This window comes from Lissotriton helveticus, chromosome 11, assembly GCF_964261635.1.
Source record: "Lissotriton helveticus chromosome 11, aLisHel1.1, whole genome shotgun sequence".
Classification (NCBI taxonomy): Eukaryota; Metazoa; Chordata; class Amphibia; order Caudata; family Salamandridae; genus Lissotriton; species Lissotriton helveticus.
Window position 1 is genome coordinate 1,082,783,244 of NC_136072.1, and position 27,073 is coordinate 1,082,810,316.

Sequence of the window (27,073 nt, forward strand, 5' to 3'; positions counted from 1 at the left end):
CCATGCAGTTGCGTCAGGTCCTTGTGAATCTTCCCCTAAAATGTTTTGAAAACCAGGAAACCAGTATATTGTACCTCCTGAAGCTAAAAATGAAATGCAGCAAATGCAACTATGTAGTGCCATGAAATGGCAGACGTGCATTATGGAATATGGAAAAATGTATCTATAATTTATTTTCCTTTAAATTGATTGCCGTTCCTTCTCTAGTAAACATTTGAAGACAGTGGGACCTATGAGGATGCTTTTATGAATTTGTGCTTCTTATATTTTCCACAACCCATGGTTAGCAGCCTAGATCTCATCTTTGTGTGAAGGTATATCTGCCTGAGCATCAAATCCATAACTTGGGAGGGTGCTGCTTCCCTGGACAGCTATTTAGCATACAATTTCCCATAATTCTCTGCATGTGGCTATCGACGGTTTGGGGCAGAGAGCTGATAGAAATTAGTAAAACAACACCATTATATGTCTTACATTGCCTATCAGAAGCAGTGGAGGAGTAGTTATGCATAAACAGATAACATCTTTTGAAAAGGAATCATGGTCTTTGTAACATGAGGTACTAGGGCAAGTGTGCATGAAATTCACACTAAATTGTTTAGCTTTGCGCAGTGGCAGTATCGTAGCCAATGAGGTTTAACCGAGGCGCGATTATTGCTTATTGAAAACTTTACCCAATACCCCGTCATGGAGACTTGAAATATAGTTAAAATGGCAATTTTTGACAGTCTCTTCGGAGACTGGAGAATATGTAATTAAAAAATAAGATAGTTTATTTTGCAATGCAATTTACTTGCAGGTTTGTGATCTGTGACAAGGACAAAACGGTGACTCTATTTGGCTTCAGTTTACTCTTTACGTTCTCTTTTGTTTTCTCAGCTTTTTAAATACAGCAGTAATTTAGGGATTTATTTTCCTTGATGAGTTTTCGTTATTCTTTTATTTCTTCCCCTTTGTTCTCATCTTTGCTCCACGGATTTGCTTGGGTCAGTGATGGGCAGAGGACGGGCTTTGTTTCTGCTCTCTGAGGTGACTCGCAGTCCGGCGCAGGGCTGGGCTCTTCCGAGGTCTCATCTCCCATTCAAATGTGCACTAACCGCCCAGAAAGTTTTTTTCTGGGAGCGAAGGCATTTGTTATCAGTAGGAAAATGTGGAGAGGGTTCATACAGATTGTATGGAGTGTTTGAAACAGAACAAGAACTGACAAAGCTCTTGTTTTTGCCGTTTGACATTATGTAAAGTTTATTTCTAATGCTCTTTGTGGCACTGAGTAGTTGATGTTACCCAGCTCTATGACAGGGGCGTAGCTTCTGTTGGTGCAGCAGGTGCAGTTGCACTGGCGCCCACAGACATGCGGGACCCACTGAACCCTGATTATTGCGGTATTTTATATTCCAAACTTCAACAAGGGGGCCTATTTTCTTCCTTGCTCTAGGGCCCATTTTTTCACCTGAGAGCCTTGAAAGACTGCATGGATCCTCTCTGATTTGAATTGGTGACAATGAGGTCAGGCAAAGAGCTCTTGTGTGGCTGAATCAGCCCAACTGGGCTACCAGATCTGGCACATTTGTATGCTGCATGCAGACGGAGACACACAACGTACACACAGCCATATATAGGGCAAGTATAAAAATCTGTATTGTGACGCAGCTGCGGCATAAATGTTGCGGCCCATTTACAATGTGACGCATCTAGGGAGATGTGTCACATTGTAAAGTCCCGCATCATATTATACCTGCGTCAGGTATAATGTATGCAGGGTGGGCGTTCCCACGCTAAAAGCCTTCTAGAACTGACGCACTGAAATCTACAAGATTTCACTACAACACTCTACGCCTTCACTGTGTCAAAATCCCTACGCCTGCACAGACCAGGCATAAGTTATGACTCAGGGCTTTTTGCGTCACTTTCATGAGCATTTCCAGCAATGCGTCACTTTTGTGCAAACAGATGCGTCAGAATTTCTGACGCATCTGTTAATTCTTGCGCCATGGAGCGCTGTATTGTAAATACAGCACATTCATCGTGGCACAAGGACATTCAGCACTGACTCAAGGAAACTTATGCATCCATGCAGTTGCGTCAGGTCCTTGTGAATCTTCCCCTAAAATGTTTTGAAAACCAGGAAACCAGTATATTGTACCTCTTAAAGCTAAAAATGAAATGCAGCAAATGCAACTATGTAGTGCCATGAAATGGCAGACGTGCATTATGGAATATGGAAAAATGTATCTATAATTTATTTTCCTTTAAATTGATTGCCGTTCCTTCTCTAGTAAACATTTGAAGACAGTGGGACCTATGAGGATGCTATTATGAATTTGTGCTTCTTATATTTTCCACAACCCATGGTTAGCAGCCTAGATCTCATCTTTGTGTGAAGGTATATCTGCCTGAGCATCAAATCCATAACTTGGGAGGGTGCTGCTTACCTGTACAGCTATTTAGCATACAATTTCCCATAATTCTCTGCGTGTGGCTATCGACGGTTTGGGGCAGAGAGCTGATAGAAATTAGTAAAACAACACCATTATATGTCTTACATTGCCTATCAGAAGCAGTGGAGGAGTAGTTATGCATAAACAGATAACATCTTTTGAAAAGGAATCATGTTCTTTGTAACATGAGGTACTAGGGCAAGTGTGCATGAAATTCACACTAAATTGTTTAGCTTTGCGCAGTGGCAGTATCGTAGCCAATGAGGTTTAACCGAGGAGCGATTATTGCTTATTGAAAACTTTACCCAATACCCTGTCATGGAGACTTGAAATATAGTTGAAATGGCAATTTTTGACAGTCTCTTCGGTGACTTGAGAGTATGTAATTAAAAAATAAGATAGTTTATTTTGCAATGCAATTTACTTGCAGGTTTGTGATCTGTGACAAGGACAAAACGGTGACTCTATTTGGCTTCAGTTTACTCTTTACGTTCTCTTTTGTTTTCTCAGCTTTTTAAATACAGCAGTAATTTAGGGATTTATTTTCCTTGATGAGTTTTCGTTATTCTTTTATTTCTTCCCCTTTGTTCTCATCTTTGCTCCATGGATTCGCTTGGGTCAGTGATGGGCAGAGGACGGGCTTTGTTTCTGCTCTCTGAGGTGACTCGCAGTCCGGCGCAGGGCTGGGCTCTTCCGAGGTCTCATCTCCCATTCAAATGTGCACTAACCGCCCAGAAAGTTTTTTTCTGGGAGCGAAGCCATTTGTTATCAGTAGGAAAATGTGGAGAGGGTTCATACAGATTGTATGGAGTGTTTGAAACAGAACAAGAACTGACAAAGCTCTTGTTTTTGCCGTTTGACATTATGTAAAGTTTATTTCTAATGCTCTTTGTGGCACTGAGTAATTGATGTTACCCAGCTCTATGACAGGGGCGTAGCTTCTGTTGGTGCAGCAGGTGCAGTTGCACTGGCGCCCACAGACCTGCGGGACCCACTGAACCCTGATTATTGCAGTATTTTATATTCCAAACTTCAACAAGGGAGCCTATTTTCTTCCTTGCTCTAGGGCCCATTTTTTCACCTAAGAGCCTTGAAAGACTGCATGGATCCTCTCTGATTTGAATTGGTGACAATGAGGTCAGGCAAAGAGCTCTTGTGTGGCTGCATCAGCCCAACTGGGCTACCAGATCTGGCACATTTGTATGCTGCATGCAGACGGAGACACACAACGTACACACAGCCATATATAGGGCAAGTATAAAAATCTGTATTGTGACGCAGCTGCGGCGTAAATGTTGCGGCCCATTTACAATGTGACGCATCTAGGGAGATGTGTCACATTGTAAAGTCCCGCATCACATTATACCTGCGTCAGGTATAATGTATGCAGGGTGGGCGTTCCCACGCTAAAAGCCTTCTAGAACTGACGCACTGAAATCTACAAGATTTCACTACATCACTCTACGCCTTCACTGTGTCAAAATCCCTACGCCTGCACAGACCAGGCATAAGTTATGACTCAGGGCTTTTTGCGTCACTTTCATGAGCATTTCCAGCAATGCATCACTTTTGTGCCAACAGATGCGTCAGAATTTCTGACGCATCTGTTAATCCTTGCGCCATGGAGCGCTGTATTGTAAATACAGCACATTCATCGTGGCACAAGGACATTCAGCGCTGACTCAAGGAAACTTATGCATCCATGCAGTTGCGTCAGGTCCTTGTGAATCTTCCCCTAAAATGTTTTGAAAACCAGGAAACCAGTATATTGTACCTCCTAAAGCTAAAAATGAAATGCAGCAAATGCAACTATGTAGTGCCATGAAATGGCAGACGTGCATTATGGAATATGGAAAAATGTATCTATAATTTATTTTCCTTTAAATTGATTGCCGTTCCTTCTCTAGTACACATTTGAAGACAGTGGGACCTATGAGGATGCTATTATGAATTTGTGCTTCTTATATTTTCCACAACCCATGGTTAGCAGCCTAGATCTCATCTTTGTGTGAAGGTATATCTGCCTGAGCATCAAATCCATAACTTGGGAGGGTGCTGCTTACCTGGACAGCTATTCAGCATATAATTTCCCATAATTCTCTGCGTATGGCTATCGACTGTTTGGGGCAGAGAGCTGATAGAAATTAGTAAAACAACACCATTATATGTCTTACATTGCCTATCAGAAGCAGTGGAGGAGTAGTTATGCATAAACAGATAACATCTTTTGAAAAGGAATCATGTTCTTTGTAACATGAGGTACTAGGGCAAGTGTGCATGAAATTCACACTAAATTGTTTAGCTTTGCGCAGTGGCAGTATCGTAGCCAATGAGGTTTAACCGAGGCGCGATTATTGCTTATTGAAAACTTTACCCAATACCCCGTCATGGAGACTTGAAATATAGTTGAAATGGCAATTTTTGACAGTCTCTTCGGAGACTGGAGAATATGTAATTAAAAAATAAGGTAGTTTATTTTGCAATGCAATTTACTTGCAGGTTTGTGATTTGTGACAAGGACAAAACGGTGACTCTATTTGGCTTCAGTTTACTCTTTACGTTCTCTTTTGTTGTCTCAGCTTTTTAAATACAGCAGTAATTTAGGGATGTATTTTCCTTGATGAGTTTTCGTTATTCTTTTATTTCTTCCCCTTTGTTCTCATCTTTGCTCCACGGATTCGCTTGGGTCAGTGATGGGCAGAGGACGGGCTTTGTTTCTGCTCTCTGAGGTGACTCGCAGTCCAGCGCAGGGCTGGGCTCTTCCGAGGTCTCATCTCCCATTCAAATGTGCACTAACCGCCCAGAAAGTTTTTTTCTGGGAGTGAAGGCATTTGTTATCAGTAGGAAAATGTGGAGAGGGTTCATACAGATTGTATGGAGTGTTTGAAACAGAACAAGAACTGACAAAGCTCTTGTTTTTGCCGTTTGACATTATGTAAAGTTTATTTCTAATGCTCTTTGTGGCACTGAGTAATTGATGTTACCCAGCTCTATGACAGGGGCGTAGCTTCTGTTGGTGCGGCAGGTGCAGTTGCACTGGCGCCCACAGACCTGCGGGACCCACTGAACGCTGATTATTGCGGTATTTTATATTCCAAACTTCAACAAGGGGGCCTATTTACTTCCTTGCTCTAGGGCCCATTCTTTCACCTGAGAGCCTTGAAAGACTGCATGGATCCTCTCTGATTTGAATTGGTGACAATGAGGTCAGGCAAAGAGCTCTTGTGTGGCTGCATCAGCACAACTGGGCTACCAGATCTGGCACATTTGTATGCTGCATGCAGACGGAGACACACAACGTACACACAGCCATATATAGGGCAAGTATAAAAATCTGTATTGTGACGCAGCTGCGGCGTAAATGTTGCGGCCCATTTACAATGTGACGCATCTAGGGAGATGTGTCACATTGTAAAGTCCTGCATCACATTATACCTGCATCAGGTATAATGTATGCAGGGTGGGCGTTCCCACGCTAAAAGCCTTCTAGAACTGACGCACTGAAATCTACAAGATTTCACTACATCACTCTACGCCTTCACTGTGTCAAAATCCCTACGCCTGCACAGACCAGGCATAAGTTATGACTCAGGGCTTTTTGCGTCACTTTCATGAGCATTTCCAGCAATGCATCACTTTTGTGCCAACAGATGCGTCAGAATTTCTTACGCATCTGTTAATCCTTGCGCCATGGAGCGCTGTATTGTAAATACAGCACATTCATCGTGGCACAAGGACATTCAGCACTGACTCAAGGAAACTTATGCATCCATGCAGTTGCGTCAGGTCCTTGTGAATCTTCCCCTAAAATGTTTTGAAAACCAGGAAACCAGTATATTGTACCTCCTAAAGATAAAAATGAAATGCAGCAAATGCAACTATGTAGTGCCATGAAATGGCAGACGTGCATTATGGAATATGGAAAAATGTATCTATAATTTATTTTCCTTTAAATTGATTGCCGTTCCTTCTCTAGTAAACATTTGAAGACAGTGGGACCTATGAGGATGCTATTATGAATTTGTGCTTCTTATATTTTCCACAACCCATGGTTAGCAGCCTAGATCTCATCTTTGTGTGAAGGTATATCTGCCTGAGCATCAAATCCATAACTTGGGAGGGTGCTGCTTACCTGTACAGCTATTTAGCATACAATTTCCCATAATTCTCTGCGTGTGGCTATCGACGGTTTGGGGCAGAGAGCTGATAGAAATTAGTAAAACAACACCATTATATGTCTTACATTGCCTATCAGAAGCAGTGGAGGAGTAGTTATGCATAAACAGATAACATCTTTTGAAAAGGAATCATGTTCTTTGTAACATGAGGTACTAGGGCAAGTGTGCATGAAATTCACACTAAATTGTTTTGCTTTGCGCAGTGGCAGTATCGTAGCCAATGAGGTTTAACCGAGGCACGATTATTGCTTATTGAAAACTTTACCCAATACCCCGTCATGGAGACTTGAAATATAGTTGAAATGGCAATTTTTGACAGTTTCTTCGGAGACTGGAGAATATGTAATTAAAAATTAAGATAGTTTATTTTGCAATGCAATTTACTTGCAGGTTTGTGATCTGTGACAAGGACAAAACGGTGACTCTATTTGGCTTCAGTTTACTCTTTACGTTCTCTTTTGTTTTCTCAGGTTTTTAAATACAGCAGTAATTTAGGGATTTATTTTCCTTGATGAGTTTTCGTTATTCTTTTATTTCTTCCCCTTTGTTCTCATCTTTGCTCCACGGATTCGCTTGGGTCAGTGATGGGCAGAGGACGGGCTTTGTTTCTGCTCTCTGAGGTGACTCGCAGTCCGGCGCAGGGCTGGGCTCTTCCGAGGTCTCATCTCCCATTCAAATGTGCACTAACCACCCAGAAAGTTTTTCTCTGGGAGCGAAGGCATTTGTTATCAGTAGGAAAATGTGGAGAGGGTTCATACAGATTGTATGGAGTGTTTGAAACAGAACAAGAACTGACAAAGCTCTTGTTTTTGCCGTTTGACATTATGTAAAGTTTATTTCTAATGCTCTTTGTGGCACTGAGTAATTGATGTTACCCAGCTCTATGACAGGGGCGAAGCTTCTGTTGGTGCAGCAGGTGCAGTTGCACTGGCGCCCACAGACCTGCGGGACCCACTGAACCCTGATTATTGCGGTATTTTATATTCCAAACTTCAACAAGCGGGCCTATTTTCTTCCTTGCTCTAGGGCCCATTTTTTCACCTGAGAGCCTTGAAAGACTGCATGGATCCTCTCTGATTTGAATTGGTGACAATGAGGTCAGGCAAAGAGCTCTTGTGTGGCTGCATCAGCCCAACTGGGCTACCAGATCTGGCACATTTGTATGCTGCATGCAGACGGAGACACACAACGTACACACAGCCATATATAGGGCAAGTATAAAAATCTGTATTGTGACGCAGCTGCGGCGTAAATGTTGCGGCCCATTTACAATGTGACGCATCTAGGGAGATGTGTCACATTGTAAAGTCCCGCATCACATTATACCTGCGTCAGGTATAATGTATGCAGGGTGGGCGTTCCCACGCTAAAAGCCTTCTAGAACTGACGCACTGAAATCTACAAGATTTCACTACATCACTCTACGCCTTCACTGTGTCAAAATCCCTACGCCTGCACAGACCAGGCATAAGTTATGACTCAGGGCTTTTTGCGTCACTTTCATGAGCATTTCCAGCAATGCATCACTTTTGTGCCAACAGATGCGTCAGAATTTCTGACGCATCTGTTAATCCTTGCGCCATGGAGCGCTGTATTGTAAATACAGCACATTCATCGTGGCACAAGGACATTCAGCACTGACTCAAGGAAACTTATGCATCCATGCAGTTGCGTCAGGTCCTTGTGAATCTTCCCCTAAAATGTTTTGAAAACCAGGAAACCAGTATATTGTACCTCCTAAAGATAAAAATGAAATGCAGCAAATGCAACTATGTAGTGCCATGAAATGGCAGACGTGCATTATGGAATATGGAAAAATGTATCTATAATTTATTTTCCTTTACATTGATTGCCGTTCCTTCTCTAGTAAACATTTGAAGACAGTGGGACCTATGAGGATGCTATTATGAATTTGTGCTTCTTATATTTTCCACAACCCATGGTTAGCAGCCTAGATCTCATCTTTGTGTGAAGGTATATCTGCCTGAGCATCAAATCCATAACTTGGGAGGGTGCTGCTTACCTGTACAGCTATTTAGCATACAATTTCCCATAATTCTCTGCGTGTGACTATCGACGGTTTGGGGCAGAGAGCTGACAGAAATTAGTAAAACAACACCATTATATGTCTTACATTGCCTATCAGAAGCAGTGGAGGAGTAGTTATGCATAAACAGATAACATCTTTTGAAAAGGAATCATGTTCTTTGTAACATGAGGTACTAGGGCAAGTGTGCATGAAATTCACGCTAAATTGTTTTGCTTTGCGCAGTGGCAGTATCGTAGCCAATGAGGTTTAACCGAGGCGCGATTATTGCTTATTGAAAACTTTACCCAATACTCCGTCATGGAGACTTGAAATATAGTTGAAATGGCAATTTTTGACAGTCTCTTCGGAGACTGGAGAATATGTAATTAAAAAATAAGATAGTTTATTTTGCAATGCAATTTACTTGCAGGTTTGTGATCTGTGACAAGGACAAAACGGTGACCATATTTGGCTTCAGTTTACTCTTTACGTTCTCTTTTGTTTTCTCAGCTTTTTAAATACAGCAGTAATATAGGGATTTATTTTCCTTGATGAGTTTTCGTGATTCTTTTATTTCTTCATCTTTGTTCTCATCTTTGCTCCACAGATTCGCTTGGGTCAGTGATGGGCAGAGGACGGGCTTTGTTTCTGCTCTCTGAGGTGACTCGCAGTCCGGCGCAGGGCTGGGCTCTTCCGAGGTCTCATCTACCATTCAAATGTGCACTAACCGCCCAGGAAAGTTTTTTTCTGGAAGCGAAGGCGTTTGTTATCAGTAGGAAAATGTGGAGAGGGTTCATACAGATTGTATGGAGTGTTTGAAACAGAACAAGAACTGACAAAGCTCTTGTTTTTGCCGTTTGACATTATGTAAAGTTTATTTCTAATGCTCTTTGTGGCACTGAGTAATTGATGTTACCCAGCTCTATGACTGGGGCGTAGCTTCTGTTGGTGCAGCAGGTGCAGTTGCACTGGTGCCCACAGACCTGCGGGACCCACTGAACCCTGATTATTGCGGTATTTTATATTCCAAACTTCAACAAGGGGGCCTATTTACTTCCTTGCTCTAGGGCCCATTTTTTCACCTGAGAGCCTTGAAAGACTGCATGGATCCTCCCTGATTTGAATCGATGACAATGAGGTCAGGCAAAGAGCTCTTGCGTGGCTGCATCAGCCCAACTGGGCTACCAGATCTGGCACATTTGTATGCTGCATGCAGACGGAGACACACAACGTACACACAGCCATATATAGGGCAAGTATAAAAATCTGTATTGTGACGCAGCTGCGGCGTAAATGTTGCAGCCAATTTACAATGTGACGCATCTAGGGAGATGTGTCACATTGTAAAGTCCCGCATCACATTATACCTGCGTCAGGTATAATGTATGCAGGGTGGGCGTTCCCACGCTAAAAGCCTTCTAGAACTGACGCACTGAAATCTACAAGATTTCACTACATCAATCTACGCCTTCACTGTGTCAAAATCCCTACGCCTGCACAGACCAGGCATAAGTTATGACTCAGGGCTTTTTGCGTCACTTTCATGAGCATTTCCAGCAATGCGTCACTTTTGTGCCAACAGATGCGTCAGAATTTCTGACGCATCTGTTAATCCTTGCGCCATGGAGCGCAGTATTGTAAATACAGCACATTCATCGTGGCACAAGGACATTCAGCACTGACTCAAGGAAACTTATGCATCCATGCAGTTGCGTCAGGTCCTTGTGAATCTTCCCCTAAAATGTTTTGAAAACCAGGAAACCAGTATATTGTACCTCCTAAAGCTAAAAATGAAATGCAGCAAATGCAACTATGTAGTGCCATGAAATGGCAGACGTGCATTATGGAATATGGAAAAATGTATCTATAATGTATTTTCCTTTAAATTGATTGCCGTTCCTTCTCTAGTAAACATTTGAAGACAGTGGGACCTATGAGGATGCTATTATGAATTTGTGCTTCTTATATTTTCCACAACCCATGGTTAGCAGCCTAGATCTCATCTTTGTGTGAAGGTATATCTGCCTGAGCATCAAATCCATAACTTGGGAGGGTGCTGCTTACCTGTACAGCTATTTAGCATACAATTTCCCATAATTCTCTGCGTGTGGCTATCGACGGTTTGGGGCAGAGAGCTGATAGAAATTAGTAAAACAACACCATTATATGTCTTACATTGCCTATCAGAAGCAGTGGAGGAGTAGTTATGCATAAACAGATAACATCTTTTGAAAAGGAATCATGTTCTTTGTAACATGAGGTACTAGGGCAAGTGTGCATGAAATTCACACTAAATTGTTTTGCTTTGCGCAGTGGCAGTATCGTAGCCAATGAGGTTTAACCGAGGCACGATTATTGCTTATTGAAAACTTTACCCAATACCCCGTCATGGAGACTTGAAATATAGTTGAAATGGCAATTTTTGACAGTTTCTTCGGAGACTGGAGAATATGTAATTAAAAATTAAGATAGTTTATTTTGCAATGCAATTTACTTGCAGGTTTGTGATCTGTGACAAGGACAAAACGGTGACTCTATTTGGCTTCAGTTTACTCTTTACGTTCTCTTTTGTTTTCTCAGGTTTTTAAATACAGCAGTAATTTAGGGATTTATTTTCCTTGATGAGTTTTCGTTATTCTTTTATTTCTTCCCCTTTGTTCTCATCTTTGCTCCACGGATTCGCTTGGGTCAGTGATGGGCAGAGGACGGGCTTTGTTTCTGCTCTCTGAGGTGACTCGCAGTCCGGCGCAGGGCTGGGCTCTTCCGAGGTCTCATCTCCCATTCAAATGTGCACTAACCACCCAGAAAGTTTTTCTCTGGGAGCGAAGGCATTTGTTATCAGTAGGAAAATGTGGAGAGGGTTCATACAGATTGTATGGAGTGTTTGAAACAGAACAAGAACTGACAAAGCTCTTGTTTTTGCCGTTTGACATTATGTAAAGTTTATTTCTAATGCTCTTTGTGGCACTGAGTAATTGATGTTACCCAGCTCTATGACAGGGGCGAAGCTTCTGTTGGTGCAGCAGGTGCAGTTGCACTGGCGCCCACAGACCTGCGGGACCCACTGAACCCTGATTATTGCGGTATTTTATATTCCAAACTTCAACAAGGGGGCCTATTTTCTTCCTTGCTCTAGGGCCCATTTTTTCACCTGAGAGCCTTGAAAGACTGCATGGATCCTCTCTGATTTGAATTGGTGACAATGAGGTCAGGCAAAGAGCTCTTGTGTGGCTGCATCAGCCCAACTGGGCTACCAGATCTGGCACATTTGTATGCTGCATGCAGACGGAGACACACAACGTACACACAGCCATATATAGGGCAAGTATAAAAATCTGTATTGTGACGCAGCTGCGGCGTAAATGTTGCGGCCCATTTACAATGTGACGCATCTAGGGAGATGTGTCACATTGTAAAGTCCCGCATCACATTATACCTGCGTCAGGTATAATGTATGCAGGGTGGGCGTTCCCACGCTAAAAGCCTTCTAGAACTGACGCACTGAAATCTACAAGATTTCACTACATCACTCTACGCCTTCACTGTGTCAAAATCCCTACGCCTGCACAGACCAGGCATAAGTTATGACTCAGGGCTTTTTGCGTCACTTTCATGAGCATTTCCAGCAATGCATCACTTTTGTGCCAACAGATGCGTCAGAATTTCTGACGCATCTGTTAATCCTTGCGCCATGGAGCGCTGTATTGTAAATACAGCACATTCATCGTGGCACAAGGACATTCAGCACTGACTCAAGGAAACTTATGCATCCATGCAGTTGCGTCAGGTCCTTGTGAATCTTCCCCTAAAATGTTTTGAAAACCAGGAAACCAGTATATTGTACCTCCTAAAGATAAAAATGAAATGCAGCAAATGCAACTATGTAGTGCCATGAAATGGCAGACGTGCATTATGGAATATGGAAAAATGTATCTATAATTTATTTTCCTTTACATTGATTGCCGTTCCTTCTCTAGTAAACATTTGAAGACAGTGGGACCTATGAGGATGCTATTATGAATTTGTGCTTCTTATATTTTCCACAACCCATGGTTAGCAGCCTAGATCTCATCTTTGTGTGAAGGTATATCTGCCTGAGCATCAAATCCATAACTTGGGAGGGTGCTGCTTACCTGTACAGCTATTTAGCATACAATTTCCCATAATTCTCTGCGTGTGACTATCGACGGTTTGGGGCAGAGAGCTGACAGAAATTAGTAAAACAACACCATTATATGTCTTACATTGCCTATCAGAAGCAGTGGAGGAGTAGTTATGCATAAACAGATAACATCTTTTGAAAAGGAATCATGTTCTTTGTAACATGAGGTACTAGGGCAAGTGTGCATGAAATTCACGCTAAATTGTTTTGCTTTGCGCAGTGGCAGTATCGTAGCCAATGAGGTTTAACCGAGGCGCGATTATTGCTTATTGAAAACTTTACCCAATACTCCGTCATGGAGACTTGAAATATAGTTGAAATGGCAATTTTTGACAGTCTCTTCGGAGACTGGAGAATATGTAATTAAAAAATAAGATAGTTTATTTTGCAATGCAATTTACTTGCAGGTTTGTGATCTGTGACAAGGACAAAACGGTGATCATATTTGGCTTCAGTTTACTCTTTACGTTCTCTTTTGTTTTCTCAGCTTTTTAAATACAGCAGTAATATAGGGATTTATTTTCCTTGATGAGTTTTCGTGATTCTTTTATTTCTTCATCTTTGCTCCACAGATTCGCTTGGGTCAGTGATGGGCAGAGGACAGGCGTTGTTTCTGCTCTCTGAGGTGACTCGCAGTCCGGCGCAGGGCTGGGCTCTTCCGAGGTCTCATCTACCATTCAAATGTGCACTAACCGCCCAGGAAAGTTTTTTTCTGGAAGCGAAGGCGTTTGTTATCAGTAGGAAAATGTGGGGAGGGTTCATACAGATTGTATGGAGTGTTTGAAACAGAACAAGAACTGACAAAGCTCTTGTTTTTGCCGTTTGACATTATGTAAAGTTTATTTCTAATGCTCTTTGTGGCACTGAGTAATTGATGTTACCCAGCTCTATGACTGGGGCGTAGCTTCTGTTGGTGCAGCAGGTGCAGTTGCACTGGTGCCCACAGACCTGCGGGACCCACTGAACCCTGATTATTGCGGTATTTTATATTCCAAACTTCAACAAGGGGGCCTATTTACTACCTTGCTCTAGGGCCCATTTTTTCACCTGAGAGCCTTGAAAGACTGCATGGATCCTCCCTGATTTGAATCGATGACAATGAGGTCAGGCAAAGAGCTCTTGCGTGGCTGCATCAGCCCAACTGGGCTACCAGATCTGGCACATTTGTATGCTGCATGCAGACGGAGACACACAACGTACACACAGCCATATATAGGGCAAGTATAAAAATCTGTATTGTGACGCAGCTGCGGCGTAAATGTTGCAGCCAATTTACAATGTGACGCATCTAGGGAGATGTGTCACATTGTAAAGTCCCGCATCACATTATACCTGCGTCAGGTATAATGTATGCAGGGTGGGCGTTCCCACGCTAAAAGCCTTCTAGAACTGACGCACTGAAATCTACAAGATTTCACTACAGCAATCTACGCCTTCACTGTGTCAAAATCCCTACGCCTGCACAGACCAGGCATAAGTTATGACTCAGGGCTTTTTGCGTCACTTTCATGAGCATTTCCAGCAATGCGTCACTTTTGTGCCAACAGATGCGTCAGAATTTCTGACGCATCTGTTAATCCTTGCGCCATGGAGCGCAGTATTGTAAATACAGCACATTCATCGTGGCACAAGGACATTCAGCACTGACTCAAGGAAACTTATGCATCCATGCAGTTGCGTCAGGTCCTTGTGAATCTTCCCCTAAAATGTTTTGAAAACCAGGAAACCAGTATATTGTACCTCCTAAAGCTAAAAATGAAATGCAGCAAATGCAACTATGTAGTGCCATGAAATGGCAGACGTGCATTATGGAATATGGAAAAATGTATCTATAATGTATTTTCCTTTAAATTGATTGCCGTTCCTTCTCTAGTAAACATTTGAAGACAGTGGGACCTATGAGGATGCTATTATGAATTTGTGCTTCTTATATTTTCCACAACCCATGGTTAGCAGCCTAGATCTCATCTTTGTGTGAAGATATATCTGCCTGAGCATCAAATCCATAACTTGGGAGGGTGCTGCTTACCTGTACAGCTATTTAGCATACAATTTCCCATAATTCGCTGTGTGTGGCTATCGACGGTTTGAGGCAGAGAGCTGATAGAAATTAGTAAAACAACACCATTATATGTCTTATATTGCCTATCAGAAGCAGTGGAGGAGTAGTTATGCATAAACAGATAACATCTTTTGAAAAGGAATCATGTTCTTTGTAACATGAGGTACTAGGGCAAGTGTGCATGAAATTCACACTAAATTGTTTAGCTTTGCGCAGTGGCAGTATCGTAGCCAATGAGGTTTAACCGAGGCGCGATTATTGCTTATTGAAAACTTTACCCAATACCCCGTCATGGAGACTTGAAATATAGTTGAAATGGCAATTTTTGACAGTCTCTTCGGAGACTGGAGAATATGTAATTAAAAAATAAGATAGTTTATTTTGCAATGCAATTTACTTGCAGGTTTGTGATCTGTGACAAGGACAAAACGGTGACTCTATTTGGCTTCAGTTTACTCTTTACGTTCTCTTTTGTTTTCTCAGCTTTTTAAATACAGCAGTAATTTAGGGATTTATTTTCCTTGATGAGTTTTCGTTATTCTTTTATTTCTTCCCCTTTGTTCTCATCTTTGCTCCACGGATTCGCTTGGGTCAGTGATGGGCAGAGGACGGGCTTTGTTTCTGCTCTCTGAGGTGACTCGCAGTCCGGCGCAGGGCTGGGCTCTTCCGAAGTCTCATCTCCCATTCAAATGTGCACTAACCGCCCAGAAAGTTTTTCTCTGGGAGCAAAGGCATTTGTTATCAGTAGGAAAATGTGGAGAGGGTTCATACAGATTGTATGGAGTGTTTGAAACAGAACAAGAACTGACAAAGCTCTTGTTTTTGCCGTTTGACATTATGTAAAGTTTATTTCTAATGCTCTTTGTGGCACTGAGTAATTGATGTTACCCAGCTCTATGACAGGGGCGAAGCTTCTGTTGGTGCAGCAGGTGCAGTTGCACTGGCGCCCACAGAGCTGCGGGACCCACTGAACCCTGATTATTGCGGTATTTTATATTCCAAACTTCAACAAGGGGGCCTATTTTCTTCCTTGCACTAGGGCCCATTTTTTCACCTGAGAGCCTTGAAAGACTGCATGGATCCTCTCTGATTTGAATTGGTGACAATGAGGTCAGGCAAAGAGCTCTTGTGTGGCTGCATCAGCCCAACTGGGCTACCAGATCTGGCACATTTGTATGCTGCATGCAGACGGAGACACACAACGTACACACAGCCATATATAGGGCAAGTATAAAAATCTGTATTGTGACGCAGCTGCGGCGTAAATGTTGCGGCCCATTTACAATGTGACGCATCTAGGGAGATGTGTCACATTGTAAAGTCCCGCATCACATTATACCTGCGTCAGGTATAATGTATGCAGGGTGGGCGTTCCCACGCTAAAAGCCTTCTAGAACTGACGCACTGAAATGTACAAGATTTCACTACATCACTCTACGCCTTCACTGTGTCAAAATCCCTACGCCTGCACAGACCAGGCATAAGTTATGACTCAGGGCTTTTTGCGTCACTTTCATGAGCATTTCCAGCAATGCCTCACTTTTGTGCCAACAGATGCGTCAGAATTTCTGACGCATCTGTTAATCCTTGCGCCATGGAGCGCTGTATTGTAAATACAGCACATTCATCGTGGCACAAGGACATTCAGCACTGACTCAAGGAAACTTATGCATCCATGCAGTTGCGTCAGGTCCTTGTGAATCTTCCCCTAAAATGTTTTGAAAACCAGGAAACCAGTATATTGTACCTCCTAAAGCTAAAAATGAAATGCAGCAAATGCAACTATGTAGTGCCATGAAATGGCAGACGTGCATTATGGAATATGGAAAAATGTATCTATAATTTATTTTCCTTTAAATTGATTGCCGTTCCTTCTCTAGTAAACATTTGAAGACAGTGGGACCTATGAGGATGCTATTATGAATTTGTGCTTCTTATATTTTCCCCAACCCATGGTTAGCAGCCTAGATCTCATCTTTGTGTGAAGGTATATCTGCCTGAGCATCAAATCCATAACTTGGGAGGGTGCTGCTTACCTGGACAGCTATTTAGCATACAATTTCCCATAATTCTCTGCGTGTGGCTATCGACTGTTTGGGGCAGAGAGCTGATAGAAATTAGTAAAACAACACCATTATATGTCTTACATTGCCTATCAGAAGCAGTGGAGGAGTAGTTATGCATAAACAGATAACATCTTTTGAAAAGGAATCATGTTCTTTGTACCATGAGGTACTAGGGCAAGTGTGCATGAAATTCACACTAAATTGTTTTGCTTTGCGCAGTGGCAGTATCGTAGCCAATGAGGTTTAACCAAGGCACGATTATTGCTTATTGAAAACTTTACCCAATACCCCGTCATGGAGACTTGAAATATAGTCGAAATGGCAATTTTTGACAGTCTCTTCGGAGACTGGAGAATATGTAATTAAAAAATAAGATAGTTTATTTTGCAATGCAATTTACTTGCAGGTTTGTGATCTGTGACAAGGACAAAACGGTGACTCTATTTGGCTTCAGTTTACTCTTTACGTTCTCTTTTGTTTTCTCAGCTTTTTAAATACAGCAGTAATTTAGGGATTTATTTTCCTTGATGAGTTTTCGTAATTCTTTTATTTCTTCCTCTTTGTTCTCATCTTTGCTCCACAGATACGCTTGGGTCAGTGATGGGCAGAGGACAGGCTTTGTTTCTGCTCTCTGAGGTGACTCGCAGTCCGGCGCAGGGCTGGGCTCTTCTGAGGTCTCATCTCCCATTCAAATGTGCACTAACCGCCCAGAAAGTTTTTTTCTGGGAGCGAAGGCGTTTGTTATCAGTAGGAAAATGTGGAGAGGGTTCATACAGATTGTATGGAGTGTTTGAAACAGAACAAGAACTGACAAAGCTCTTGTTTTTGCCGTTTGACATTATGTAAAGTTTATTTCTAATGCTCTTTGTGGCACTGAGTAATTGATGTTACCCAGCTCTATGACAGGGGCGTAGGTTCTGTTGGTGCAGCAGGTGCAGTTGCACTGGCGCCCACAGACCTGCGGGACCCACTGAACCCTGATTATTGCGGTATTTTATATTCCAAACTTCAACAAGGGGGCCTATTTTCTTCCTTGCTCTAGGGCCCATTTTTTCACCTGGGAGCCTTGAAAGACTGCATGGATCCTCTCTGATTTGAATTGGTGACAATGAGGTCAGGCAAAGAGCTCTTGTGTGGCTGCATCAGCCCAACTGGGCTACCAGATCTGGCACATTTGTATGCTGCATGCAGACGGAGACACACAACGTACACACAGCCATATATAGGGCAAGTATAAAAATCTGTATTGTGACGCAGCTGTGGCGTAAATGTTGCGGCCCATTTACAATGTGACGCATCTAGGGAGATGTGTCACCTTGTAAAGTCCCGCATCACATTATACCTGCGTCAGGTATAATGTATGCAGGGTGGGCGTTCCCACGCTAAAAGCCTTCTAGAACTGACGCACTGAAATCTACAAGATTTCACTACATCACTCTACGCCTTCACTGTGTCAAAATCCCTACGCCTGCACAGACCAGGCATAAGTTATGACTCAGGGCTTTTTGCGTCACTTTCATGAGCATTTCCAGCAATGCGTCACTTTTGTGCCAACAGATGCGTCAGAATGTCTGACGCATCTGTTAATCCTTGCGCCATGGAGCGCTGTATTGTAAATACAGCACATTCATCGTGGCACAAGGACATTCAGCACTGACTCAAGGAAACTTATGCATCCATGCAGTTGCGTCAGGTCCTTTTGAATCTTCCCCTAAAATGTTTTGAAAACCAGGAAACCAGTATATTGTACCTCCTAAAGCTAAAAATGAAATTCAGCAAATGCAACTATGTAGTGCCATGAAATGGCAGACGTGCATCATGGAATATGGAAAAATGTATCTATAATTTATTTTCCTTTAAATTGATTGCCGTTCCTTCTCTAGTAAACATTTGAAGACAGTGGGACCTATGAGAATGCTATTATGAATTTGTGCTTCTTATATTTTCAACAACCCATGGTTAGCAGCCTAGATCTCATCTTTGTGTGAAGGTATATCTGCCTGAGCATCAAATCCATAACTTGGGAGGGTGCTGCTTACCTGGACAGCTATTTAGCATACAATTTCCCATAATTCTCTGCATGTGGCTATCGACGGTTTGGGGCAGAGAGCTGATAGAAATTAGTAAAACAACACCATTACATGTCTTACATTGCCTATCAGAAGCAGTGGAGGAGTAGTTATGCATAAACAGATAACATCTTTTGAAAAGGAATCATGTTCTTTGTAACATGAGGTACTAGGGCAAGTGTGCATGAAATTCACACTAAATTGTTTAGCTTTGCGCAGTGGCAGTATCGTAGCCAATGAGGTTTAACCGAGGCGCGATTATTGCCTATTGAAAACTTTACCCAATACCTCGTCATGGAGACTTGAAATATTGTCGAAATGGCAATTTTTGACAGTCTCTTCGGAGACTGGAGAATATGTAATTAAAAAATAAGATAGTTTGTTTTGCAATGCAATTTACTTGCAGGTTTGTGATCTGTGACAAGGACAAAACGGTGACTCTATTTGGCTTCAGTTTACTCTTTACGTTCTCTTTTGTTTTCTCAGCTTTTTAAATACAGCAGTAATTTAGGGATTTATTTTCCTTGATGAGTTTTCGTTATTCTTTTATTTCTTCCCCTTTGTTCTCATCTTTGCTCCACGGATTCGCTTGGGTCAGTGATGGGCAGAGGACGGGCTTTGTTTCTGCTCTCTGAGGTGACTCGCAGTCCGGCGCAGGGCTGGGCTCTTCCGAGGTCTCATCTCCCATTCAAATGTGCACTAACCGCCCAGAAAGTTTTTTTCTGGGAGCGAAGGCATTTGTTATCAGTAGGAAAATGTGGAGAGGGTTCATACAGTTTGTATGGTGTGTTTGAAACAGAACAAGAACTGACAAAGCTCTTGTTTTTGCCGTTTGACATTATGTAAAGTTTATATCTAATGCTCTTTGTGGCACTGAGTAATTGATGTTACCCAGCTCTATGACAGGGGCGTAGCTTCTGTTGGTGCAGCAGGTGCAGTTGCACTGGCGCCCACAGACCTGCGGGACCCACTGAACCCTGATTATTGCGGTATTTTATATTCCAAACTTCAACAAGGGGGCCTATTTTCTTCCTTGCTCAAGGGCCTATTTTTTCACCTGAGAGCCTTGAAAGACTGCATGGATCCTCTCTGATTTGAATTGGTGACAATGAGGTCAGGCAAAGAGCTCTTGTGTGGCTGCATCAGCCCAACTGGGCTCCCAGATCTGGCACATTTGTATGCTGCATGCAGACGGAGACACACAACGTACACACAGCCATATATAGGGCAAGTATAAAAATCTGTATTGTGACGCAGCTGCGGCATAAATGGTGCGGCCCATTTACAATGTGACGCATCTAGGGAGATGTGTCACATTGTAAAGTCCCGCATCATATTATACCTGCGTCAGGTATAATGTATGCAGGGTGGGCGTTCCCACGCTAAAAGCCTTCTAGAACTGACGCACTGAAATCTACAAGATTTCACTACATAACTCTACGCCTTCACTGTGTCAAAATCCCTACGCCTGCACAGACCAGGCATAAGTTATGACTCAGGGCTTTTTGCGTCACTTTCATGAGCATTTCCAGCAATGCGTCACTTTTGTGCCAACAGATGCGTCAGAATTTCTGATGCATCTGTTAATTCTTGCGCCATGGAGCGCTGTATTGTAAATACAGCACATTCATCGTGGCACAAGGACATTCAGCACTGACTCAAGGAAACTTATGCATCCATGCAGTTGCGTCAGGTTCTTGTGAATATTCCCCTAAAATGTTTTGAAAACCAGGAAACCAGTATATTGTACCTCCTAAAGCTAAATATGAAATGCAGCAAATGCAACTATGTAGTGCCATGAAATGGCAGACGTGCATTATGGAATATGGAAAAATGTATCTATCATTTATTTTCCTTTAAATTGATTGCCGTTCCTTCTCTAGTAAACATTTGAAGACAGTGGGACCTATGAGGATGCTATTATGAATTTGTGCTTCTTATATTTTCCACAACCCATGGTTAGCAGCCTAGATCTCATCTTTGTGTGAAGGTATATCTGCCTGAGCATCAAATCCATAACTTGGGAGGGTGCTGCTTACCTGTACAGCTATTTAGCATACAATTTCCCATAATTCTCTGCGTGTGGCTATCGACGCTTTTGGGGCAGAGAGCTGATAGAACTTAGTAAAACAACACCATTATATGTCTTACATTGCCTATCAGAAGCAGTGGAGGAGTAGTTATGCATAAACAGATAACATCTTTTGAAAAGGAATCATGTTCTTTGTAACATGAGGTACTAGGGCAAGTGTGCATGAAATTCACACTAAATTGTATAGCTTTGCGCAGTGGGAGTATCGTAGCCAATGAGGTTTAACCGAGGCGCGATTATTGCTTATTGAAAACTTTACCCAATACCCCATCATGGAGACTTGAAATATAGTCGAAATGGCAATTTTTGATAGTCTCTTCGGTGACTGGAGAGTATGTAATTAAAAAATAAGATAGTTTATTTTGCAATGCAATTTACTTGCAGGTTTGTGATCTGTGACAAGGACAAAACGGTGACTCTATTTGGCTTCAGTTTACTCTTTACGTTCTCTTTTGTTTTCTCAGCTTTTTAAATACAGCAGTAATTTAGGGATTTATTTTCCTTGATGAGTTTTCGTTATTCTTTTATTTCTTCCCCTTTGTTCTCATCTTTGCTCCACGGATTCGCTTGGGTCAGTGATGGGCAGAGGACGGGCTTTGTTTCTGCTCTCTGAGGTGACTCGCAGTCCGGCGCAGGGCTGGGCTCTTCCGAGGTCTCATCTCCCATTCAAATGTGCACTAACCGCCCAGAAAGTTTTTTTCTGGGAGCGAAGGCATTTGTTATCAGTAGGAAAATGTGGAGAGGGTTCATACAGATTGTATGGAGTGTTTGAAACAGAACAAGAACTGACAAAGCTCTTGTTTTTGCCGTTTGACATTATGTAAAGTTTATTTCTAATGCTCTTTGTGGCACTGAGTAGTTGATGTTACCCAGCTCTATGACAGGGGCGTAGCTTCTGTTGGTGCAGCAGGTGCAGTTGCACTGGCGCCCACAGACCTGCGGGACCCACTGAACCCTGATTATTGCGGTATTTTATATTCCAAACTTCAACAAGGGGGCCTATTTTCTTCCTTGCTCTAGGGCCCATTTTTTCACCTGAGAGCCTTGAAAGACTGCATGGATCCTCTCTGATTTGAATTGGTGACAATGAGGTCAGGCAAAGAGCTCTTGTGTGGCTGAATCAGCCCAACTGGGCTACCAGATCTGGCACATTTGTATGCTGCATGCAGACGGAGACACACAACGTACACACAGCCATATATAGGGCAAGTATAAAAATCTGTATTGTGACGCAGCTGCGGCATAAATGTTGCGGCCCATTTACAATGTGACGCATCTAGGGAGATGTGTCACATTGTAAAGTCCCGCATCATATTATACCTGCGTCAGGTATAATGTATGCAGGGTGGGCGTTCCCACGCTAAAAGCCTTCTAGAACTGACGCACTGAAATCTACAAGATTTCACTACAACACTCTACGCCTTCACTGTGTCAAAATCCCTACGCCTGCACAGACCAGGCATAAGTTATGACTCAGGGCTTTTTGCGTCACTTTCATGAGCATTTCCAGCAATGCGTCACTTTTGTGCCAACAGATGCGTCAGAATTTCTGACGCATCTGTTAATTCTTGCGCCATGGAGCGCTGTATTGTAAATACAGCACATTCATCGTGGCACAAGGACATTCAGCACTGACTCAAGGAAACTTATGCATCCATGCAGTTGCGTCAGGTCCTTGTGAATCTTCCCCTAAAATGTTTTGAAAACCAGGAAACCAGTATATTGTACCTCTTAAAGCTAAAAATGAAATGCAGCAAATGCAACTATGTAGTGCCATGAAATGGCAGACGTGCATTATGGAATATGGAAAAATGTATCTATAATTTATTTTCCTTTAAATTGATTGCCGTTCCTTCTCTAGTAAACATTTGAAGACAGTGGGACCTATGAGGATGCTATTATGAATTTGTGCTTCTTATATTTTCCACAACCCATGGTTAGCAGCCTAGATCTCATCTTTGTGTGAAGGTATATCTGCCTGAGCATCAAATCCATAACTTGGGAGGGTGCTGCTTACCTGTACAGCTATTTAGCATACAATTTCCCAAAAGTCTCTGCGTGTGGCTATCGACGGTTTGGGGCAGAGAGCTGATAGAAATTAGTAAAACAACACCATTATATGTCTTACATTGCCTATCAGAAGCAGTGGAGGAGTAGTTATGCATAAACAGATAACATCTTTTGAAAAGGAATCATGTTATTTGTAACATGAGGTACTAGGGCAAGTGTGCATGAAATTCACACTAAATTGTTTAGCTTTGCGCAGTGGCAGTATCGTAGCCAATGAGGTTTAACCGAGGCGCGATTATTGCTTATTGAAAACTTTACCCAATACCCCGTCATGGAGACTTGAAATATAGTCGAAATGGCAATTTTTGACAGTCTCTTCGGAGACTGGAGAATATGTAATTTAAAAATAAGATAGTTTATTTTGCAATGCAATTTACTTGCAGGTTTGTGATCTGTGACAAGGACAAAACGGTGACTCTATTTGGCTTCAGTTTATTCTTTACATTCTCTTTTGTTTTCTCAGCTTTTTAAATACAGCAGTAATTTAGGGATTTATTTTCCTTGATGAGTTTTCGTTATTCTTTTATTTCTTCCCCTTTGTTCTCATCTTTGCTCCACGGATTCGCTTGGGTCAGTGATGGGCAGAGGACGGGCTTTGTTTCTGCTCTCTGAGGTGACTCGCAGTCCGGCGCAGGGCTGGGCTCTTCCGAGGTCTCATCTCCCATTCAAATGTGCACTAACCGCCCAGAAAGTTTTTTTCTGGGAGCGAAGGCATTTGTTATCAGTAGGAAAATGTGGAGAGGGTTCATACAGTTTGTATGGTGTGTTTGAAACAGAACAAGAACTGACAAAGCTCTTGTTTTTGCCGTTTGACATTATGTAAAGTTTATATCTAATGCTCTTTGTGGCACTGAGTAATTGATGTCACCCAGCTCTATGACAGGGGCGTAGCTTCTGTTGGTGCAGCAGGTGCAGTTGCACTGGCGCCCACAGACCTGCGGGACCCACTGAACCCTGATTATTGCGGTATTTTATATTCCAAACTTCAACAAGGGGGCCTATTTTCTTCCTTGCTCAAGGGCCCATTTTTTCACCTGAGAGCCTTGAAAGACTGCATGGATCCTCTCTGATTTGAATTGGTGACAATGAGGTCAGGCAAAGAGCTCTTGTGTGGCTGCATCAGCCCAACTGGGCTCCCAGATCTGGCACATTTGTATGCTGCATGCAGACGGAGACACACAACGTACACACAGCCATATATAGGGCAAGTATAAAAATCTGTATTGTGACGCAGCTGCGGCATAAATGTTGCGGCCCATTTACAATGTGACGCATCTAGGGAGATGTGTCACATTGTAAAGTCCCGCATCATATTATACCTGCGTCAGGTATAATGTATGCAGGGTGGGCGTTCCCACGCTAAAAGCCTTCTAGAACTGACGCACTGAAATATACAAGATTTCACTACATAACTCTACGCCTTCACTGTGTCAAAATCCCTATGCCTGCACAGACCAGGCATAAGTTATGACTCAGGGCTTTTTGCGTCACTTTCATGAGCATTTCCAGCAATGCGTCACTTTTGTGCCAACAGATGCGTCAGAATTTCTGATGCATCTGTTAATTCTTGCGCCATGGAGCGCTGTATTGTAAATACAGCACATTCATCGTGGCACAAGGACATTCAGCACTGACTCAAGGAAACTTATGCATCCATGCAGTTGCGTCAGGTCCTTGTGAATATTCCCCTAAAATGTTTTGAAAACCAGGAAACCAGTATATTGTACCTCCTAAAGCTAAATATGAAATGCAGCAAATGCAACTATGTAGTGCCATGAAATGGCAGACGTGCATTATGGAATATGGAAAAATGTATCTATCATTTATTTTCCTTTAAATTGATTGCCGTTCCTTCTCTAGTAAACATTTGAAGACAGTGGGACCTATGAGGATGCTATTATGAATTTGTGCTTCTTATATTTTCCACAACCCATGGTTAGCAGCCTAGATCTCATCTTTGTGTGAAGGTATATCTGCCTGAGCATCAAATCCATAACTTGGGAGGGTGCTGCTTACCTGTACAGCTATTTAGCATACAATTTCCCATAATTCTCTGCGTGTGGCTATCGACGCTTTTGGGGCAGAGAGCTGATAGAACTTAGTAAAACAACACCATTATATGTCTTACATTGCCTATCAGAAGCAGTGGAGGAGTAGTTATGCATAAACAGATAACATCTTTTGAAAAGGAATCATGTTCTTTGTAACATGAGGTACTAGTGCAAGTGTGCATGAAATTCACACTAAATTGTATAGCTTTGCGCAGTGGGAGTATCGTAGCCAATGAGGTTTAACCGAGCCGCGATTATTGCTTATTGAAAACTTTACCCAATACCCCATCATGGAGACTTGAAATATAGTCGAAATGGCATTTTTTGATAGTCTCTTCGGTGACTGGAGAGTATGTAATTAAAAAATAAGATAGTTTATTTTGCAATGCAATTTACTTGCAGGTTTGTGATCTGTGACAAGGACAAAACGGTGACTCTATTTGGCTTCAGTTTACTCTTTACGTTCTCTTTTGTTTTCTCAGCTTTTTAAATACAGCAGTAATTTAGGGATTTATTTTCCTTGATGAGTTTTCGTTATTCTTTTATTTCTTCCCCTTTGTTCTCATCTTTGCTCCACGGATTCGCTTGGGTCAGTGATGGGCAGAGGACGGGCTTTGTTTCTGCTCTCTGAGGTGACTCGCAGTCCGGCGCAGGGCTGGGCTCTTCCGAGGTCTCATCTCCCATTCAAATGTGCACTAACCGCCCAGAAAGTTTTTTTCTGGGAGCGAAGGCATTTGTTATCAGTAGGAAAATGTGGAGAGGGTTCATACAGATTGTATGGAGTGTTTGAAACAGAACAAGAACTGACAAAGCTCTTGTTTTTGCCGTTTGACATTATGTAAAGTTTATTTCTAATGCTCTTTGTGGCACTGAGTAGTTGATGTTACCCAGCTCTATGACAGGGGCGTAGCTTCTGTTGGTGCAGCAGGTGCAGTTGCACTGGCGCCCACAGACATGCGGGACCCACTGAACCCTGATTATTGCGGTATTTTATATTCCAAACTTCAACAAGGGGGCCTATTTTCTTCCTTGCTCTAGGGCCCATTTTTTCACCTGAGAGCCTTGAAAGACTGCATGGATCCTCTCTGATTTGAATTGGTGACAATGAGGTCAGGCAAAGAGCTCTTGTGTGGCTGAATCAGCCCAACTGGGCTACCAGATCTGGCACATTTGTATGCTGCATGCAGACGGAGACACACAACGTACACACAGCCATATATAGGGCAAGTATAAAAATCTGTATTGTGACGCAGCTGCGGCATAAATGTTGCGGCCCATTTACAATGTGACGCATCTAGGGAGATGTGTCACATTGTAAAGTCCCGCATCATATTATACCTGCGTCAGGTATAATGTATGCAGGGTGGGCGTTCCCACGCTAAAAGCCTTCTAGAACTGACGCACTGAAATCTACAAGATTTCACTACAACACTCTACGCCTTCACTGTGTCAAAATCCCTACGCCTGCACAGACCAGGCATAAGTTATGACTCAGGGCTTTTTGCGTCACTTTCATGAGCATTTCCAGCAATGCGTCACTTTTGTGCCAACAGATGCGTCAGAATTTCTGACGCATCTGTTAATTCTTGCGCCATGGAGCGCTGTATTGTAAATACAGCACATTCATCGTGGCACAAGGACATTCAGCACTGACTCAAGGAAACTTATGCATCCATGCAGTTGCGTCAGGTCCTTGTGAATCTTCCCCTAAAATGTTTTGAAAACCAGGAAACCAGTATATTGTACCTCTTAAAGCTAAAAATGAAATGCAGCAAATGCAACTATGTAGTGCCATGAAATGGCAGACGTGCATTATGGAATATGGAAAAATGTATCTATCATTTATTTTCCTTTAA

At 42.5% G+C, this 27,073-nt stretch overlaps 13 non-coding genes across 13 annotated transcripts; all 13 read left to right on the forward strand.

Moving 5' to 3' along the window:
* Positions 1-600: 600 nt before the first annotated feature.
* LOC144793708 (U4 spliceosomal RNA) lies at positions 601-740 on the forward strand. The gene has a single exon (XR_013603182.1). It is a non-coding gene; the product is annotated as a U4 spliceosomal RNA (small nuclear RNA).
* A 1,929-nt stretch (positions 741-2,669) lies between these two features.
* LOC144793064 (U4 spliceosomal RNA) lies at positions 2,670-2,809 on the forward strand. The gene has a single exon (XR_013602733.1). It is a non-coding gene; the product is annotated as a U4 spliceosomal RNA (small nuclear RNA).
* A 1,929-nt stretch (positions 2,810-4,738) lies between these two features.
* On the forward strand, positions 4,739-4,878 carry LOC144793696 (U4 spliceosomal RNA). The gene has a single exon (XR_013603171.1). It is a non-coding gene; the product is annotated as a U4 spliceosomal RNA (small nuclear RNA).
* A 1,929-nt stretch (positions 4,879-6,807) lies between these two features.
* Positions 6,808-6,947, forward strand: LOC144793912 (U4 spliceosomal RNA). The gene has a single exon (XR_013603362.1). It is a non-coding gene; the product is annotated as a U4 spliceosomal RNA (small nuclear RNA).
* Positions 6,948-8,876: 1,929 nt separating this feature from the next.
* LOC144793876 (U4 spliceosomal RNA) lies at positions 8,877-9,016 on the forward strand. Its single transcript, XR_013603329.1, has one exon. It is a non-coding gene; the product is annotated as a U4 spliceosomal RNA (small nuclear RNA).
* Positions 9,017-10,946: 1,930 nt separating this feature from the next.
* On the forward strand, positions 10,947-11,086 carry LOC144793913 (U4 spliceosomal RNA). The gene has a single exon (XR_013603363.1). It is a non-coding gene; the product is annotated as a U4 spliceosomal RNA (small nuclear RNA).
* Positions 11,087-13,015: 1,929 nt separating this feature from the next.
* Positions 13,016-13,155, forward strand: LOC144793877 (U4 spliceosomal RNA). Its single transcript, XR_013603330.1, has one exon. It is a non-coding gene; the product is annotated as a U4 spliceosomal RNA (small nuclear RNA).
* Positions 13,156-15,073: 1,918 nt separating this feature from the next.
* LOC144793697 (U4 spliceosomal RNA) lies at positions 15,074-15,213 on the forward strand. The gene has a single exon (XR_013603172.1). It is a non-coding gene; the product is annotated as a U4 spliceosomal RNA (small nuclear RNA).
* A 1,929-nt stretch (positions 15,214-17,142) lies between these two features.
* On the forward strand, positions 17,143-17,282 carry LOC144793921 (U4 spliceosomal RNA). Its single transcript, XR_013603370.1, has one exon. It is a non-coding gene; the product is annotated as a U4 spliceosomal RNA (small nuclear RNA).
* Positions 17,283-19,211: 1,929 nt separating this feature from the next.
* LOC144793920 (U4 spliceosomal RNA) lies at positions 19,212-19,351 on the forward strand. The gene has a single exon (XR_013603369.1). It is a non-coding gene; the product is annotated as a U4 spliceosomal RNA (small nuclear RNA).
* A 1,930-nt stretch (positions 19,352-21,281) lies between these two features.
* On the forward strand, positions 21,282-21,421 carry LOC144793008 (U4 spliceosomal RNA). Its single transcript, XR_013602682.1, has one exon. It is a non-coding gene; the product is annotated as a U4 spliceosomal RNA (small nuclear RNA).
* Positions 21,422-23,350: 1,929 nt separating this feature from the next.
* LOC144793655 (U4 spliceosomal RNA) lies at positions 23,351-23,490 on the forward strand. Its single transcript, XR_013603133.1, has one exon. It is a non-coding gene; the product is annotated as a U4 spliceosomal RNA (small nuclear RNA).
* A 1,930-nt stretch (positions 23,491-25,420) lies between these two features.
* Positions 25,421-25,560, forward strand: LOC144793128 (U4 spliceosomal RNA). The gene has a single exon (XR_013602789.1). It is a non-coding gene; the product is annotated as a U4 spliceosomal RNA (small nuclear RNA).
* The last annotated feature ends 1,513 nt before the right edge of the window (positions 25,561-27,073 follow it).